This window comes from Myxozyma melibiosi (assembly GCF_037950935.1).
Source record: "Myxozyma melibiosi strain Phaff 52-87 chromosome Unknown BZA70scaffold_11, whole genome shotgun sequence".
In the NCBI taxonomy this organism is placed as follows: Eukaryota; Fungi; Ascomycota; class Lipomycetes; order Lipomycetales; family Lipomycetaceae; genus Myxozyma; species Myxozyma melibiosi.
Window position 1 is genome coordinate 475,713 of NW_027042925.1, and position 15,175 is coordinate 490,887.

Here is a 15,175-nt window from a genome sequence, read left to right on the forward strand (position 1 = left end):
TCAAAGCTTTCCTCCACGAGTTAGCAATCAAAGCGTGCCTACCCGGAGTGGAGATCAGGGCAATTCAGCTAAATGTGTTGCTTAATCACCTCTACTAAGGAGTTGAAGGCAGCATTCGCGCTCTGGCCTCAGCGATCAAGCAGCTTTGACGCTAGACCATGCCAATCATGCCTGTTCCTTGCGCTTTCTTTATAAGCTAGTCGATGACTTCGCTTTTAAGGAAAGGAATGCCGGGTTTCAAACCGCGCCTCCATCAGAATACCATAAAATAAATATGAAGGCAGGCCTCGGCTCTCTATTGACAAGCCCCTTGTGGATTTCCCTCGCAGCGTTGCCAGCTGTATTGTGAGCTTCCGCGCTGGACATAGCTTGTTCAACAGCTACTTTGCAAGACATGGCAGAGAGCCTCGTCCATCTCCAGAGTATTGGTTTGGAATTCCACCCCAGTCAGTCCAGCATGTGCTTCTTTCTTGTCGCAATCACAGCGAGGAACGGAAGAGCGCCTTTGAAGGTATCCCTATCGCCGAACGCGCGCTCAATCGCATTCTATGGACAGACAAAGGTCTTTCTGCACTTGTCAAATATCTGCAGAAGACCCATGTCGGCACTGGTCACTGGTATCATCAGCAGACCTCTCTCACTCAGAGCCAGAGGGATGAGTTATGGATCAATCTTTTGGTGGATTTGAGAGCGGGTCTTGCAAATTTCGAGATGGACGGGTAGCAGTGAGGTCTCTTTAGGAAGTTGATAGCTTTGAAAGTTATTAATGAATTTTTTGAATTTTTATCTTTTACTCAAAATATGTTCTATTGAATTTTGCGAGATTTCTTTGTTTAATTCTGGACTTGGGGATTTATTTTTTATTGATTCATTTGTTATTGTGACACAATCTTAGGATCTATTTTGTTTTATTATATAGTGGAGAAGGGGGTGATAGTCTGTCATAACCTAGTTGTTGCAATGGTCTTATTAAAACAGACAGAGATTTACTATCATCATCATCATCTTCTGAACCAGAGTGCACTTCATTCTTTCAGCAACTCCATTCTGCTGTAGAGTCTCGGGTACCATGGTCTAATGCTCGATGCCTTCATCAGCAAGGAATTTCTCCAACTCCTTTGCTGTATACTCTCCTCCATTATCTGATCACAGAGTCACCATCTACAGTCCCAATTGATTGCAAGACTGGAGGATAAATGCTTGATAGCAGCTGCTGCACCTGACTTGTTTTTGAGGAAATAGACAGTCAAATAGTGTGAGTGATTATCAATCATTGTCATGAGGTATTTGTCACCCATCCAGGCAGAACTGATAGGCTCTCAGACATCACTATGAACCAGCTCAAGAGGATGCATTGTATTTGTGACACTCTCCTTGAAGGAAAGTTTAAGAGACTGATAAGTGGCACAGGGGTTGCATCTGCAATGGGGGATGTGGGCATCAGCATCCCACAGCTTTGTTTTTCTGCATCTGCTCAAGCACCTGATCAAAAACAAGACCAAGTCTCTGATACCAGAGAAGGACTGACTGCATTACATCTTCACCTGAATAACTTGTCCCTCAAACTTGCACGACTCCCCATAAGCTGAGCGAGACCTGATCTTAATCTGAACTCCATCCTCTGTCACCACAAAGCACTCCAGGCCAGTGTCTACAAGGACGACACGAGCGTCCTTATTCAACATACTAGTAGACACAAGCCCTGACTTTGCATCAGGGACATGCAACACATCCTTGAGCTTCACAGAGTAGATCTTGCCATCATCATTCGCAAGCTTGAATGACATATTTCCTTGGCCCACTGCTTTCATGTAATGACCATTGGCAACCTTCAGGTCCAATTCCAAAGGCTGATAATCCTCAAGAACAGCACGGCTAGGTGAGATGTGTCTGGTAGCTCCTTGATTGACAAGCCACTCTCCATCATTCAGCATTTCAGCAGAAGTGTTTGCTGCCACATAGTTTGCCTTGGAGCCTTGATGCTGATCGTCATTCTTGACCCTATCAAATGCCTTCAACTGGAACATTGTGTGCTTAATCTGTTTCTTCTGTTCCTTCTGCTCCTTCCAGTCAGGACAGTTTTTGATGAAATGACCTTCCTTCCTACATCCATGACAAGTGAAAACATTTCTCTTGCCAGACTTCTTCACTGCACGCACATTCACTTTCTGCCCATGCATTCCTTCCTGTTCCATTGCATGAGCCATGACAGCAGAGATGACATCTTCATCTTTGATCATAGTTCTCCAATCATGAAAAGCAGAAAAGATCGAGTCTGCCTGTGGAGGATAGCGATTCATGAGAATAAGGGTCATAAATTCCTCAGGAGTGAAATTCTGCAAGAGAATCTGCTCCTTGAGAACTCTGTAAGCGCGATGATGGGCATCAATACTGGAAACTGCAAAATTTTCCAACTTGAGATCCATCAATTCCTTCACCAAAGCCATCTTAGATCCGACTGTTTTGTTGACATAGTGGTCCTCAAGAGTGTTCCAAACAATCCTGGCCTTGTCAGATATAAAGTGCACACAATCCTTAGGGCCAACAGCATTGAACAACATGATATATGCCTGTTGATTTGCTTTGGCAAAAGATGGATCCTGTTTCATTCTCTCAATCTCCTGGTCACTCAATTTCATACCAACTACTCCCCACAATCATCTCTAGGAGAAATGCATCTCCATGACATGAGACCACTGAACATAGGGCACATCATTGAGATTGGGCAACTTGTAGGAGAGATTGGACTCAAATCAAGGGCCCATGACCTGTTGCGATTGCATGCTGCCAGTAGAATTATCGTCCATATTTTAGTCACCGGAATTCTCCATTGATGGGTTGTCTTTGAGTGCGAATTGGCTGATTTGTTGTTGTATTGTGTTGTGTTATGTTACAGAAGTGAGGTGTGCAGCACCTCCTTTACAACAGAGTCCTGAGTTACCCTAAACCCTTTGTCCACCACAACAACTCCCCAACACACCAAACCAAACACCCACAATCTTAGCACCATGTCAGCACCATCCTGTATAATGGAACAGCACAATATTTAAACACATATTTCAACACATATTCTAACAATAGCCTGTCAATGTCATAAACTAGTTGTTGCAACGGATTTAAAACAGAGATTTATCATCATCATCATCATCATCATCATCAGATTCAATGGCAATTGGGTGATTCGAGATGCTTTCTAGCCCTTGGCATTTGTAAATTCAGAAGATCACGCTTCCGCGCTTTCATGGATTCGATGGGATGGCATAGAGGCAAGGCCATCTGATGGCAAATCCGATAATTGGTGGTGGGCATTGTATTCATGTCCAGCAAATAGATTCTCTTCAGAGTCCCCATTTTCGAGGAGAGGGGGGAATCTGATCTCCTGCATCGCTTAAGAACCAGGACAAGGCGGTGTAGGCAATTGATCCGACGGTTTCCGCCATTTGAGGCCAATAATTGGAGTCGGAGTTGAGGGCAAAAATCTCAGCATTTTACTGGTCGAAGCCACCACCAAGTCAGTAAACTCTGACTGGGGCTGATCCGAGTAGGCTTCAGGCAGCCCGTCCCAAAACGAGCTTTCCTCTGCCATATTACTTGTTAATTTGTTGTTGTGAGTCATGAAGAAACTGAAGTACTTCAGCATTTCACTGGTTAATGCAACAATCAAGTTAGTATACTCTGATCAAGGCTGCTGCAAGGTAGGCTTTAGGCGGCTTCTCCTAAGACGAGCTTTCTTCTGCCCTAATGCTTGTTTGATTGCCATTGTGAGTTGCAGTTGACATTGCAAACCTTGTCTAGGGTTTGTCCAGGGTTTTAAATATGGTTTAGATAGGGTTTTGAATCACTGCAGCACCTATGATGAAAATAAGTTCTTAGGGTCCACTTAGTAGCACATTTTTATTGCAGAAAATCTTTTGCTCAGATCACATGTATTTTATCTAGATGCATGATGATGATGATGATGATGATGATGATAAATCTTTTTATAAATCTTTTTATTATAGTCTATTTGCAACAACTAGGTTATGACAGACTGTCTCCAACTTCATCCACCAATGTTTTATCTCCATTTTTCTAATCCAACTTCAATTTTTCCATCTCCCTAATAGGATATCCAAGTATGCCCGCCTGAAGTGGACGACAAGCTATCCAGTAGGTGCTTCAGTTCAACCATTGCCAGAAAGGGAAGGCGTGTAGTAAAGTCCATAATTTAATCCATAAAATTCAGGGAATCTCATTTCTTTCACCGCTTTGTTGTAAACTTGGTGCTACTGTAGTGGGAGGTTCGATATAAATTTTGCAACCAAGACCATTTTTTGCTAAAATTATCAAGGTGAAAATTGGGGGTGTGCAATATTAGGCCAAAATCCAGGAAAAGCTCACAAGCAGGGCTCGAACCGTGGATCTTAAGGGAGCAATGCAGCAGCCATACTGCAGGACCATATCACTGCTCCCCCTTATCTAGATGCATGTGACTCATTGTTTTTTTGGATCTATTGGAACACTCAAGCTCTGTATTTTCTCATCTGTAATCAGCCTGGCTCAAGACTTTTTGTTCTGAATATGTCTGCATTTGCCCATGTCTGCTCCCAATTGGGCTATTAAAACTCTGATTATTACTCTGCTCTGTGGGGAAAACAGCCTTAGCAAAGGCCACAGATCTGGACCTCAGAACTGGGAATGGCAAATGGAGCCATTTAGTTCTTCACAAATGCCCCTAGATACTGACGATGATAGATTTTTATGTTGTAGTCTATACGCAACAACTAGCTTGACAGACTATCTCCAACTTTCCCTCTGATTTTTTTCTTTTGCATTTCTGACACAGCTTCAAATTTCACTTCTTCTTCACAAAGATATCAAGGAGCCGTGATAAGGTCTAGTGGCATGGCCACTGCATCACTCCCCTCAAGATCCACAGTTCCAGCCCCATTGTGAGCTTTACCTGAATTTTGTTGAAGTTCTACTGCCTTTGCAGACATAAGTTCTCCAATGGCAGCAGCAGGAGAAGGTCTACTAGTGGTAGTGGAACTCATAACATCAAGTTATAGTGAAGAATGAATATATTCAGAGGGCTACTCGTGGATCAGTAAACAATAAACAAGAGAACGGGAGTAGCCCGGAATAGTAAGGAGTAAGACTGATAGCGAGTAGGAAAGGTGGAAGGGAGAGGCTCCTTATAAGCACAAAAGGGTGCGGCTCAAAGTTCAAAGACATAACAAAAAAACTTGGTGAGCATTTTGAGCCGCACAACAGCCGCACATAATAAACTCTCTTTCCACATCAACACTTTCAACACAATAAATATAATAGAATCAATAAAAATAATATAAAACCCTATGAAAAAGGTTTGTAGGCACAACAAGAGATTGTGAATTTCAACAAATTTTGGCCTGTTATTGATGATGATGATAAATCTCTGTTTTAAGTCCGTTGCAACAACTAGGTTATGACAGACTATCTCGCCCTCCTCAACTATATAATAAAACAAAATAGATCCTAAGATCGTGTCACAATAACAAATAATCAATAACAAATACATCTCCAAGTCAAAATAACACAAAGAAATTTGCAAAATTCACTATAACATATTTCAAATAAGAGATAAAAATCCAAAAAGAAGTCAATAATAACTATCCAAGCTATCATCTTCCTCAAAAGGCCTCAGTGTTACCCATCCCACTCCAGGTCACCAAGTCCTACTCTCAAATCCACCAAACGATTGATCCACAACTCATCCCTCTGGCTCTGTGTGAGAGCGATTTTCTGATGATACCAGTGACCAGTGCCGATGTGGGTCTTCTGAAGATATTTGACAAGTGCAGAAAGACCTTTGTCTGTCCACAGAATGCGGCTGAGCGTGCGTTCGGCCATAGGGATTTCTTCAAAGGCGCTATTTCGTTCATCTCTGTGGTGTGGACAAGAAAGAAGCACATGCTGGACTGACTGCAGTGGGATTCCGCACCAACACTCTGGAGAAGGACGAGGCTCTCTGCCATGTCTTGCAAAGTAGCTGTTGAAGAAGCCATGTCCAGTTCGGAAGCTCACAATACAGCTAGCAATGCTGCGAGAGATATTAGTTGCAAATTGTCTTTGCCAGTGGAAGTTCCAGACATATTGAAGTTGTCAGAGTTATCCATTGATGATGATATTCCTTAAGTGTGCTTTGATAGATAATATGATATGTTGTTGATTGAATGATATGTACAAAACAAGGGAGGGAGCTGGTCAATATATAGACAAAATAAGTTCATACAAAATTTATACAAAGTTCTTCAAGTATCATCTGATCAGTCATCTGACCAGTCATCTGATCAGTCATCTGATCTTTCCAGATCATTCCAGCTCCTTCCAGATCCTTCCAGCTCCTTCTAGCTGCTTCCAGATCTTTCCAGTTCCTTCTGGTTCCTTCCGGTAGATTCCAGTTGCTTCCGGTCCCTTCTAGCTGTTTCCAGTTGCTTCTGGTTCCACCTAGTAATTTCCTTAGGGTTTCTGTTCCCTCCAAGGAAACCCTTGATCCTGCTGCATAATGGAACACTATTTTCAACACTCCCACTTTTTCCATTATTCAGTTCATTCCCATCATTGATCTCAGCTTTCCAAATTGCTCTCTTGCAATTCCTTTGGTCAAAAGGTCTGCAACCATATCCTTGGTTCCACATCCAATAATGTTGATAATGCCATCAGTGATTGCTTGTCTGGTGAAGTGATAGCTGACATCAACATGCTTTGTTCTCTCATGGAACTGTGGATTCTTTGCCAATTTGATTGCTCCCTGATTGTCTTCTGCGATTTGAATCGGCCGGTGTGAATTCTGGCTCATGAATTCATAAAGTCTCTTCAGCCAAACAGCTTCCTGAGCTGCTAGCTTCAGTGCCATATATTCTGACTCTGTGGTTGACAAGGCAACTGATTTCTGGCGCTTGGATTTCCAACTCACTGCTCCACCTCCAAGGACAAAGACATATCCTGAGGTTGATTTCCGCTCATCAATATCCATTGCATAATTTGCATCTGAGTAGCCGGTAAGTAAGTTGCCATGGTGTTTGCTGAAGGTGATTCCCATGGATGCCGTTCCTTTGATATATCGCAAAATTCGCTTGACTGCTGTCCAGTGCTGCTTTCCATAATTGGAGTTGAATCTGGAGACTTCTCCCACTGCATTTGCAATGTCTGGTCTCGTCCCAATAGCCAAATAATTCAGGCTTCCAACAGCACTCTGATAGGGAATTTTCTCCATTTCCTTTTCCTCAGTCTTGGTCTTTGGACTCATTTTCTTAGAGAGTGTAACACTCAAATCCACAGGCGTTGTGACAGGGTTGCTGTCTTGCATATTGAAGGTTTTCAAGACTTCCTCAGCATATTTCTTTTGACAAATTGTGAGAGTGCCTTTGGCTCTGTCTCTGGTAATTTCAATCCCCAAGAAATAACTTGTCTCACCCATATCAGTCATCTGGAACCTTTTGCGCATGTTCTCTTTGAACTTATTGATAGAGTCCAAATCCTTGCCAGTAATTATCAGATCATCAACATATACAGCAAGCAATAGGTTTGATTTTTTGCTTCTGTAAATGCCATAGTCATCGCTTGACTGAGAGAAACCGATCTGTAGCAAGTAATCATGCAGCAGCTCATTCCAGCATCGTGGTGCCTGCTTCAAACCATAAAGACTCCGCTGTAATCTCCATACTTTCTTGCTGTTCTGAAAATATCCTGGAGGAGGCTGCAAATAAATTTCCTCTTCCAATTTTCCATAGAGAAAAGCAGTCTTTATGTCCATCTGATGAATATGGTAGTCATTGATAGCAGCATGAGCCAAAAGGATCCTGATTGATTCAAATCTGACCACTGGTGCAAAGGTCTCATCAAAATCAATTCCATATTCTTGAGTGAATCCTCTGGCAACAATCCGAGCCTTGTATTTTGTGAGCTGGCCATCCTTGCCATATTTCTTCTTGAAAACCCATTTGGAAGTAATTGCTTTTCTCCCACTAGGTAGTTCACTCCATCTCCACACTTGATTTTCTTGTAGAGAATTCAGCTCGTCCTCGCAAGCCTTGCTCCAGTGTAACCATTCTGGGCTTGCCTTTGCCTGCTGAATTGTCACTGGCTCTGCCGTATCTTTTGTCCTGACTGCCCATGCTTGAAGACTGAGTGGATCCTCAGACTCACTTCTGTCGCTCCTGTCGAGAATCATTCGATCGCTGTTGATCCTGTTGCCGTCGAGCCTTCGTTTCTTTGAATTTTCTCTGATGAATCGAGCATCATCGCCGTCTGACTCTTCTTTGTCGAGATCCATCTCATCGTCTTCCTCATTGTTGTCCTCATAATCGTAGTCATTGAAATCGAATATTTTGAGAGTGCCCTGGGAGTTTCTTTCATCCCTTGCAATTCGCTGTCTGATTCGTTCCTCAATGGCGTCCACATCACGGATTTGCCGTCTTCTCGGCCCTTGGTCCTCATTGCGAGTAACGACTCGCATCTCTCCTTGATTTTCCTCCAAGTCGTGATCAATTTCCATGTCTTCAGACTCCTGAGCCTCGACCGACTCATCCTGAACATCCTCAGCTGGTTCATCATTTTCTCTTCTCCCACTTGATCTATTATCTTCTGATGATAGAGCACTGGATGGATGATGAACTCGAGGCCAAAAACCAATACTGGCTCCAAGTTGTTCAACTGTAACTTCTGAAGATCTTTCCAACCCGCTATCCAAGCGTGCAGGCTTGTACCAATCAAGCCCCAATGTTGTCTCATCGAAGACAACATCTCTGGCAAAAGTTACCCCTCGTGATGGGATATAAATCCTGTATGCCTTTTTGTTTGCAGCATAGCCAACCATCACTCCTCGGATTCCTTTTGGGGAAAACTTGCCACCAGCCTGAGTTTTCGATTTGTGAATCCATGCCGTACTTCCAAAGACCCGGAAGTAGGAAACATCAGGCTTCCTGCCAAACCAGAGCTCATAGGGCGTTGTGTTGGGCTCTATAGCTCTGCTAGTGATCCGATTTGCGACATGAACCGCGCATTTGATCGCTTCTGGCCAAAACTTTTCCGGCATTTTTGCCTCGATCAACATGCTCAATGCTTTCTCAATTAAAGTCCGATTCATTCGCTCAGCGACGCCGTTCTGTTGAGGAGTCTCTGCAACAGTAGTCTGGTGCTCAATTCCTTGTTCATCCAGGAATTTCTCCAGATCTTTCGAGGTGTATTCGCCGCCATTGTCTGACCTAAGGGTCACCATTGTCTGTCCTAGTTTGTTGCTAGACTGACGAATATACGTCCTGATAGCCTCTGCCGCGTCCGACTTATTTTCCAAGAAGTAGACATTCACATAATGTGAGTAGTCATCGATCATTGTCATGAAATACTTCTCACCAGTCAAGGAATTGTAGACTGGTCCACAAACATCGGTATGAACGAGTTCCAGTGGACGCGTCGTCTTGGTAGTGCTTTCCTTGTATGGTAGTCGATGAGATTTCGCAGCAGCGCAAGTATTGCACTTGCAACTTGAGATGTGAGTGTCAAGACCTTTGACAGTGCTGTGTCTTTGCATCTGCTCCAGGATCTGATCAGAGACATGTCCGAGTCTCTGATGCCATATAGAACTGACTGCATTGATTTTGTTGATATCAATTTCAGCAAACTGTCCATCAAACCGGCACAGCTCTTCGAACTTTGAGCGTGTTCCGATCTTGATCTTCTGTCCTTCCGAGGTGCTCACAAAACACTTCAGCCCTGCATCAATTGTCCAAACATCTGAATCCTTGCTCAGCATGCTGGTAGATACAAGACCCATCTTCGCTTCAGGCACATGCAGTACATTCTTGAGAGGCACAGTGTATTCCTTTCCTCTGTCCTGGACTTTGGCAAAGGCATTTCCTTGTCCCACTGCTCTCATATACTGCCCATTAGCAACCTCTAATATTGCTTCCAGAGGTTGATAATCCTGGAGAACGGCTCTGTTGGATGTAATGTGCCTGGTGGCTCCCATGTCGATGAACCACCCACTATCCTCAAGCCTTCCAGACTGATTTCCTGCCACCAACCCTGCCCTTTCCACCCGCTGTTCAGCACCGAGGTTGCTGTTAACCACAGCTGCATGGATCTTGAATTTGTTGTCCTTGTTCTGATCCTTTCCTTTAGGGCAGTCTCTCTTGAAGTGGCCTTCCTTTCCACACTTATAACACTTCAGTTTCTTCTTCCCTGAGTCTTTCACTGCAAGCAAGCTACCTCTGCCTTGGTTTCCTTGAGGCTTCCTGGTCAGGGAGGTCCTGACTCCACTGAAGACATCCTGGACTGTGAGCGTATCCTTCTGCTGCTCAAGGACTGAGATAGTGCCCTCAAGTGCATCTGGGAAAGATCTGAGGAGAATGGAGGCATAGACATCTAGCTGGTCCATCTGCTCAAGAACCCCCATAAACTCACGCTCATAGGACTCAAAGGCTTCAAGTGTTGCTTCCTCCAACTTGAGGAACAACAACTTGGCCACCAAAGAGGCTTTGACTCCTGCTGCATCACTCATGTATACACCCTGAAGATTTTTCCAAGCCTTCCTAGCATTAGCGCATTTCAAGTGCCGATAATCCTTGACTTGTACCGCGCCCATCATCAATATAAGAGCCTGTCTGTTGATTGACTCAAAGTGGGGATCCTCCTCTTGTGACTTTATGTCAAGGTCACTCAAAGGTGTGCCCACAACTCCCCACAGGCCCTTCTGCTCCATCACCATCCTCAAGGCAAAAGCCCATTCAGAGTAGTTGAGAGCATTAAGGATTGGTAACTTCAAAGAGTCATTGCCAGGGCTCATAACCAGTTGCAAATTGTCTTTGCCAGTGGAAGTTCCAGACATATTGAAGTTGTCAGAGTTATCCATTGATGATGATATTCCTTAAGTGTGCTTTGATAGATAATATGATATGTTGTTGATTGAATGATATGTACAAAACAAGGGAGGGAGCTGGTCAATATATAGACAAAATAAGTTCATACAAAATTTATACAAAGTTCTTCAAGTATCATCTGATCAGTCATCTGACCAGTCATCTGATCAGTCATCTGATCTTTCCAGATCATTCCAGCTCCTTCCAGATCCTTCCAGCTCCTTCTAGCTGCTTCCAGATCTTTCCAGTTCCTTCTGGTTCCTTCCGGTAGATTCCAGTTGCTTCCGGTCCCTTCTAGCTGTTTCCAGTTGCTTCTGGTTCCACCTAGTAATTTCCTTAGGGTTTCTGTTCCCTCCAAGGAAACCCTTGATCCTGCTGCATAATGGAACACTATTTTCAACAATATCGCTTGACCTTGAAGAGTACATCAATCGTGTTGTGTCAGATTTCAGTGATGGTGATCTATATCCAGTTGACATTCCTATGCAACCTACTTTTGGAAAGGATTCTGACACTTCTCCGCTGTGTGATGCTACCAAATATCGATCATTGGTTGGAAAGCTTCTCTTTGCCCAAAGTACAGTCAGGCCTGATGTTTCACATGCAGTGTCTGTATTGTCTCGCAATCTTATTCATCCTACTGAGTATTATTGGAAGGCTGCTGTTCGTGTCTTGCGCTACCTAAAGGGTACTGCTAGTCTCAAACTAATTTATCCTAAGAACTGTGGAGTTGTGCTTAAGGCCTACTCTGATGCTTCATGGGCTGATGATGTCAAAGATCGCAGATCTACCGGTGGCTTTGTTACAACCGTTAATGGTACTGCTGTTACATGGAAGTCAAAGAAGCAAGGCCTTGTTACTGGTAGCTCCACTGAGTCAGAATATGTTGCTCTGTATCATTGTTCCAAGGAGGTGATCTGGCTTAAGATGCTCTTCCGAGATCTTGGATTCAATATCACTCCGGTTACTATCTATGAGGACAATCGATCTGCTATTATTCTGTCTAAGCATAGTGCACATCATCAGTTAACTAAGCACATTGATGTTGACTTTCATTATGTCAGAGAGAAAGTCAAGCTTGGTGAAACCAAGATCCAGTACCTAAGTACTCATGATATGATCGCTGATATGTTTACCAAGAACTTAAGTGTTCAGAAGTTTGTCAAATTCAGGAAGGGTTGCAATTTGGTTAATGAGGTTTGAGTCAAGGAAGGGTGTTGAAATTCACAATTTCTTGTTGTGCCTACAAACCTTTTTCATAGGGTTTTATATTATTTTTATTGATTTTATTATATTTATTGTGTTGAAAGTGTTGATGTGGAAAGAGAGTTTTATTATGTGCGGCTGCTGTGCGGCTCAAAACGCTCACCAAGTTTTTGTTATGTCTTTGAACTTTGAGCCGCACCCTTTTGTGCTTATAAGGAGCCTCTCCCTTCCACCTTTCCTACTCGCTATCAGTCTTACTCCTTACTATTCCGGGCTACTATCTTCCTTAAAAGGCCTAAAACCTCGGCTCTCTATTGACAAGCCCCAACAATCAAACAAGTAATATGGCAGAGGAAAGCTCGTCCTGGGACGGGCCGCCTGAAGCCTACTCGGAGCAGCCCCAGTCAGAGTGTACTGACCTGGTGGTGGCTCCAACCAGAGAAATGTTGAGTTTTTTGCCCTCAACTCCGACTCCAATTATTGGCCTCAAACGCCAGAAACCATCGGAACAATCGCCTACGCTGCCTCGTCCTGGTCCTCAAGCGATGCAGGAGACTGGATTGCCCCCTCTCCTTAAAAATGGGGACCCGGAAGAGGCTCTATTCGCTGAAAACGAATACAACGCGCACCGCCAATCATCGGATTTGACACCGGATGGACTGGCTTCTACGCCGCCCCATCGAATCCATGAAAGCGCGGAAGCGGGATCTACTGAATCTACGAACGCCAAGGACTACGAAACCATCTCGAACGACCTAATTGCCATCGAATCTGACGAAGATGCGATGTCTGAAGAAGGTGAAAATTTTTCCGCTTCTCCAGATGATCCGACATCAACACCCCAACCGACACCTGACCGCGCCTCTGAGCAGGCTGGCCAAGACGCAGAGCCTTTGTTTACTGAATCTCCTTCCATTGAGGACCGCCTTGCCAATATGGAGCGTACCATTGAAAGACTTCAGGCTGAGAATACTCGGCTTAAGGGAGCGGTTGAAAAATTTTCACCCCCCAAGAGCACCTCTGAAAAAGATGCTCGATTTGAGAAGTTGGAGACGCTCTTTGAAGCAATTCCTGATGGGATGCAACTGCAGCTGCCACCTAACCAATTGTCTAATGTTATTTCGATCATTGCCCAGCTTGTGAAAGTATATGGACTCGACATCACCGGAGTGATTAACCTTTTGAAAGCCCTTAACGACTCTAACGAGAAGCACGCCATGGATAGCCAGGAAGAGGAGAGACAGGCCTCTTCAGCGAGCCCCAATACTGACGCCAATGCAAGGATTTCCGCCCCCAAAGCAGGAGCTAAATCAGGGACCCAGTCAAGCGCGCGAGCCAGCAATGTTGCCTCTCAATCCATTGCTCGCAAGCCAATTTCATATGCCTCCAAAGCTGCTGCTAACGTTGCTAAGACGGGAGCAACTTATACGTCTACTGCAGCAACTGGAGCTGCGAACGCTCGCCCTTCCTGTGGAGAAGAATGGAACACTGTCAGCTCGTCCAAGGCGCGTCGAAACAGGGCCAAGTCTAATGCAGCAACGCCAGCTGCACAGACGTCAAAGAGAGTCACTCCTTCTCCTTTGATTTTGACCCTGGCTGCACCTGCCGGCAGCATCTATGCTCGCTCCTTTCGCACACGAGTCAATAGTGCATTGAAGGATGCGAAAGCGCCTGATGAGATCCGCCTAGCCAACGTGACTCTCAGCCAGCGACAGAATCTTCTTCTCCATCCGAACTTGACTACGGAAACTGATATGTTCCTTGCCTACAGGGAGATCTTCAAGCAGGAAGCCGAAGCGGAGGGACTCAAAGTTGAGAGCGTGGAGATCCAGGAGAGCTGGCCAAAGGCGGTTATTCATGGCGTTAGCTTGTTGGATTACCCCGACAATGACGATGGACTCAAGTTTCTTCAGGAGGAAATTGTTGAAAATAGTGTTCCATTATGCAGCAGGATCAAGGGTTTCCTTGGAGGGAACAGAAACCCTAAGGAAATTACTAGGTGGAACCAGAAGCAACTGGAAACAGCTAGAAGGGACCGGAAGCAACTGGAATCTACCGGAAGGAACCAGAAGGAACTGGAAAGATCTGGAAGCAGCTAGAAGGAGCTGGAAGGATCTGGAAGGAGCTGGAATGATCTGGAAAGATCAGATGACTGATCAGATGACTGGTCAGATGACTGATCAGATGATACTTGAAGAACTTTGTATAAATTTTGTATGAACTTATTTTGTCTATATATTGACCAGCTCCCTCCCTTGTTTTGTACATATCATTCAATCAACAACATATCATATTATCTATCAAAGCACACTTAAGGAATATCATCATCAATGGATAACTCTGACAACTTCAATATGTCTGGAACTTCCACTGGCAAAGACAATTTGCAACTGGTTATGAGCCCTGGCAATGACTCTTTGAAGTTACCAATCCTTAATGCTCTCAACTACTCTGAATGGGCTTTTGCCTTGAGGATGGTGATGGAGCAGAAGGGCCTGTGGGGAGTTGTGGGCACACCTTTGAGTGACCTTGACATAAAGTCACAAGAGGAGGATCCCCACTTTGAGTCAATCAACAGACAGGCTCTTATATTGATGATGGGCGCGGTACAAGTCAAGGATTATCGGCACTTGAAATGCGCTAATGCTAGGAAGGCTTGGAAAAATCTTCAGGGTGTATACATGAGTGATGCAGCAGGAGTCAAAGCCTCTTTGGTGGCCAAGTTGTTGTTCCTCAAGTTGGAGGAAGCAACACTTGAAGCCTTTGAGTCCTATGAGCGTGAGTTTATGGGGGTTCTTGAGCAGATGGACCAGCTAGATGTCAAACTTCAAGATGTCTATGCCTCCATTCTCCTCAGATCTTTCCCAGATGCACTTGAGGGCACTATCTCAGTCCTTGAGCAGCAGAAGGATACGCTCACAGTCCAGGATGTCTTCAGTGGAGTCAGGACCTCCCTGACCAGGAAGCCTCAAGGAAACCAAGGCAGAGGTAGCTTGCTTGCAGTGAAAGACTCAGGGAAGAAGAAACTGAAGTGTTATAAGTGTGGAAAGGAAGGCCACTTCAAGAGAGACTGCCCTAAAGGAAAGGAT